Source organism: Rattus norvegicus, chromosome Y (genome assembly GCF_036323735.1).
Source record: "Rattus norvegicus strain BN/NHsdMcwi chromosome Y, GRCr8, whole genome shotgun sequence".
NCBI classification, from domain to species: Eukaryota; Metazoa; Chordata; class Mammalia; order Rodentia; family Muridae; genus Rattus; species Rattus norvegicus.
In genome coordinates this window covers 2,517,677-2,522,971 of record NC_086040.1, presented here as the reverse complement: position 1 = coordinate 2,522,971, position 5,295 = coordinate 2,517,677, and the positions used below count along the sequence as shown (strand labels likewise).

At 35.2% G+C, this 5,295-nt stretch overlaps 1 long non-coding RNA gene across 1 annotated transcript; it reads right to left on the bottom strand.

The window, feature by feature from the left end:
• Positions 1-313: 313 nt before the first annotated feature.
• LOC103694567 (uncharacterized) lies at positions 314-2,088 on the bottom strand. The gene is made up of 3 exons (XR_597840.4): positions 1,868-2,088; positions 732-788; positions 314-534 (listed from the first exon to the last, which is right to left on the bottom strand). It is a non-coding gene; the product is annotated as an uncharacterized LOC103694567 (long non-coding RNA).
• Between the last annotated feature and the right edge of the window lie 3,207 nt (positions 2,089-5,295).

Here is a 5,295-nt window from a genome sequence, read left to right as displayed (position 1 = left end):
GAGATAAGACACAAATTTCCCTCAATAGACTTAAAGCTTCAGGAATAGGTGATAAATGGTGTGGTGTATGTTAGATGGGGACAAACTCTTGTAGACACGATGAGGAACTCTCAGATGGTAGATTGTGAAAGAGTAATTGGACTATAAAAATATTAAACAATAAGAATGATTTTAAAAAATCTAATAATCATTTACAAAAAGAAAATGTGTTTCATTATTTCAACAATTTATCTGCTGGTTAAACTGTGTCTATTGTGACATCCATAGTATGTATCAGCTTACCATTTAAGTGGAATAATGGGTTTCTCAAAGATAGGATTTTATTTTTCTTTATTCGTGACAGATGTCATTCTATGATGTCCAGATGAACTAGAATTTTCCTGAACATGGCTATTGAATATGGGAAGTAGTCACCATAACATGATTGAAATTGTTCACCAGAAGAATCACAGCATTGTTCCTGTTTTACGGAGAAGGTGTTGCTCTTTTGACTATACGAAATGTTAACTTTGGTGGCCATTTATATAGTGTTATCTGTAAAAGAAATGACATTTCCATTTATATATGGAGTCTAGACATTTGTGATCATGCTCATAATAACTTCTATTTCACAATGAACATAATTACCAATGAGACATAGATAGCAATTTGTGAAAGAGCAACATAGACATGTCATAGTTGGGTAAGCATAGACTGAATAAAAGAATTGACACCAGTTTGAAATGTCTTACCTAGAGAACTTCAGTGGTATTCTCCAGCAATGTCTGTGATCTTTATGGCAAAGTATCCTTCAGTTGCATTTCAGTTGATACAAGCAAAAGAAAGCATATAAACAAAAATAGGATATGAATAAAGCTGAAATTAGAGTCAAATTTCCAAAATCAAAGTGGGAGAAAGTTGAAAATCTGCAATAGGAAAACAAAGAAAACAAAACAAAACAAAACAAAACAAAAAAACAAAATAAAAACAAAAACCAAAGAAAAAAACAATAAAAGTACAGTAAAATCAAATAAACAAAAAAGCAAACCAACCAAACAACAAAATACCCAAAAGAATATAAAAGAAAAAAATGAATTTTTAAATCATTCCATGATTTATAATGTTATTATTTTTAGTATATTGAAGTTATATTTTTGATGAACGTGTATAAAAAAATAGAAAAAAGCTCCAAAGTTGGAAGTCTAAGAAGAGACTTTTAGAAGAGGGCTAAATTCCTTCAAAAAAAGCCACAATAAATAAATGAAGGCACTTGAAATTGCATACAAAAAGAAATTGACAGTAGAAAGTATACTAAGAACATACAAGAAAATCAAAAATATGTTTGGTGCATTCAAAAATACTAGATAATATCATTTAGGTTTACTCATAGAACCATGATGATCTTTATTTAGCAAACCCTAAATTATTAATAATTTATCATTTATACTATTTCATAATCATTTCGTTTGTCACATTAGGTCAAAGGCAGAGAACATATATTTAGGATAAAAAGAAAGAACTAAACATAAACCATTGTAAACAAGAGAGGGAATGAGGGAATTCACCCAATTTTAAGACAATACAATGCTGAGTAACAAGTACTTTAAGTGCTTTTGTCAATGGAGGCTGAATCACAGTTTCTGTGCAGAGTTTATTACAAAATTAGCCATTTAAAATTGTTTTATACTCAACAGTTATTGAAGACAGTGATTAGAAACTTCTATATCTCAAACAAGAAATGGACCAAGTGTAAGAGATCTATGGTGTGGAAAGGGAGCAATTCTTTCCTTTCAGTAGTTCGTTCAGTATTTCCATGGTTTTACAAATATATGCCCACCCACTTTCTGTCCTATGTTAATGTTAGTACAATTGCCTATATACAGCTTACCTCTAGTAAAATCTTCAGGAAGACAAAAACGGTTGCAAGCACAATGCTGCCAAGAAATATGAATTCTAGGTCCATGGCAGTTTTCTGTTACTTATACTAATTTAAAATCTGGTAACAGCAGATGTAACAAAGAAGATAAAACAGTCTTTGAAAGGAACCTAATAGCTCTTTCTCTGCCTTATGATAGCCATCTGAATTGCTTGTGCCAGGCCTTATATACTGTTGGTGAGGTCATAAAATAGCATTTTTTACACAAGAGTGACCTCATAATCACACTTGAATCAACTGCCTGAATTAGTCTAGTACACAGGAAATCAGATGATCCCTGGATATAACTTTACTCAATCTAGGACAGGCTACATCTAAAAGAGAAAGCGAGAATAAAAGATTAAGAGATGCAATCTAAAAGATGCTAAATGGGCTAGCTTTCATACACTAATCAAAAGTGCAACATAAAAATATTAACCAAGTAAGATCACCAATGGAAGGGGAAGCCCTTGGTCCTGCCAAGATTTAACCCCCCAGTGAAAGTGATTGTTGGGGGGAGGGTGGTAATGGAGTAGGATGGAGAGGGGAACACCAATATAGAAGGGGAGGGGGAGGGGTTGGGGGATGTTGGCCCGGAAACCGGAAAAGGGAATAACAATCGAAATGTAAATAAGAAATACACAAGTTAATAAAGATAAAAAATAACCATGTTTTGCAATTTAAAGTTGCTTTATTTGATGGAATTCTATCCATCAATTAAAGGTGGAGAAACACAGACACACACACTCACACAACAAAACATACACACATACACATTTTTAATCTATACAGCGAATACAATATAAAGAGTATTTTAAAGACCTAAATACCTTCATGAAATTATTGATCAAATGGAAGTGTGTGTGTGTGTGTTTGTGTGTGTGTGTGTGTGTGTCTTTGTGTGTGTCTGATTTTTTTTCCATCTTTATTAACGGGTATTTCTTACTTACATTTCTATTGTTATTCCCTTTCCCGATTTCCGGCCAAACATTTCCTTAACCCCTCCACCTCTCCTTCTATATGGGTGTTCCCCACCCGATGTTTCCCCCACTACCAGCCCTGCCCCCAACAATCACGTTCACTGGGGGTTCAGTCTTGGCAGAAATAAGGCCTTCCCCTTCCACTGGTTCTCTTACTAGGCTATTCATTGCTATCTATGCATTTGGAGTCCAGGGTCAGTTCGTGCATAGTCTTTGGTAGTGGCTTAGTTCCTGGAAGATCTGGTTAGTTGGCGTTGTTGTTCATATGGGGTGTGAAGCCCTTTAAGTATCTTTCAGTACTTTCTCTGATTCCTCCAATGGGGTCCCATTCTCAGTTCAGTGATTTGCTAATGGCATTCGCCTCTGTATTTTATGTATTCCGGGTGTGTCTCTCAGGAGAGATCTACATCTGTTTCCTGTCAGCCTGCACTTCTTTGATTCATACATCTTATCTCTTTTGGTGGCGGTATATGTATATGTATATGTATACATGTACGTGTATGTGTATGTGTACGTGTATGTATATGTGTGGGCCACATATGGGACAGGTTCTGAATGGGTGTTCCTTTTGCCTCTGTTCTAACCTTTGTCTACCTATTCCCTCCTAAGGGTATTCTTGTTCTCCTTATAAAGAAAGATTGAAGCATTCACACTTTGGCCATTATTCTTGAGTTTCATGTGCATCTAGAGTAATTTGAGCATTTGGCTAATATCCACTTATAAATGAGTGCATACCAAGTGTGTTTTTCTGTGATTGGGTTAGGTTACTCAGGATATTTTCCTGTTCAATCCATATGCCTACAAATTTAATGAAATCATTATTTTTGATAGCTGAGTAATATTCTATTGTGTAGATGTACCATATTTTCTGTATCCATTCCTCTGTTGAAGTGCATCTGGGTTCTTTCCAGCTTCTGGCTATTACAAATAAGGCTGCTATGAGCATAGTGGAACATGTGTCTTTGTTATATGTTGGGGCATCTTTGGGTATATACCTAAGAGAGGTATAGCTGGTAGGTCAATGTCCAAATTTCTGAGGAACCCCCAGACTGATTTCTAGAATGTTTGTACCAGTTTGCAATCCCACAACAATGGAGGAGTGTTCCTCTTTCTCCACATCCTTGCCAGCAATAGCTGTCGCCTGAGTTTTTGATCTTTTCTCTTCTCAGTGGTGTGAGGTGGAATTTCAGGGTTGTTTTCATTTGCATTTCCCTTATGACTAAAGACGTTGAACATTTCTTTAGGTGTTTCTCAGCTAATCGGCATTCCTCAGCTGTGAATTCTTTGTTCTGCTCTGAACACAATTTTTAATAGGGTTATTTGTCTCCCTGACATCTGACTTCGTGATTTCTTTGTATACTTTGAAAGAAAGCCCTTTCTCACTTGTAAGATTGTTAAAGATGTTTGCCAGTCTACTGGTTACTGTTTTATCCTAACAAAAGTGCCCTTTGCCTTACAGAAGCTTTGCAGTTTTATGAGATCCCATTTATCGATTCTTGATCTTAGAGGATGAGCCATTGGTATTTGGTTCAGGAAATTTTCTCCAGTAACCATGTGTTCGAGATTCTTCCCCAATTTTTCTTCCATTAGACTGATGTATCTGGCTTGATGTGGAGGTCCTGCATCCACTTGGACTTAAGCTATGTACAGGATCAGAAGCATAGATCGATCTGCATTCGTCTACATACTGACATTCACTTGAACCAGCACCATTTGCTGAAGATGCTATTTTTTTTTCCATTGAATGGTTTTGCCTCCTTTGTCAAAAATCTAGTGATCATAGCTTTTTGGGTTCATTTCTAGGTCTTCAATTCTATTCCACTGATCAATCTCTCTGTCTCTATACCAATACCATGCAGAATTTTATCACTATTGCTCTGTAATATTGCTTGAGTTCAGGGACAGGGATTCCCCCAGAATTCCTTTTATTATTGAGGAAAATTACAGCTATCCTGTACTTTATTTGTTGTTATTCCAGATGAATTTGCAAATTGTTCTGTCTAACTTTCTGAAGAATTGGATTAGTATTTTGATGGGGAATGCATTGAAAATGTTGGTCACTTTTGGTAAAAATAGACATTTTACTATATTAATCTTGCTAATCCAAGATCTTTCCATCTTCTTAGATCTTCAATTTCTTTCTTCAGTGGCTTGAAATTCTTATTGTACAGAACTTTCTCTTGCTTGGTTAGAAACACACTGAGCTATTTTATAATATTTTGAATTATTACGAAAAGTGATGTTTCCATAATTTCTTTTTTGGCATGTTTCTCTTTTGTGTAGAGAAAGGCTACTGATATATTCAAGTTAATTTTTCACCCAGCCACTTTGATAAAATGTTTATCAGGTTTAATAATTCTCTGGTGGAACTTTTGGGATCACTTAAATATACTATCATATCATCTGCAAATAGTGATATTT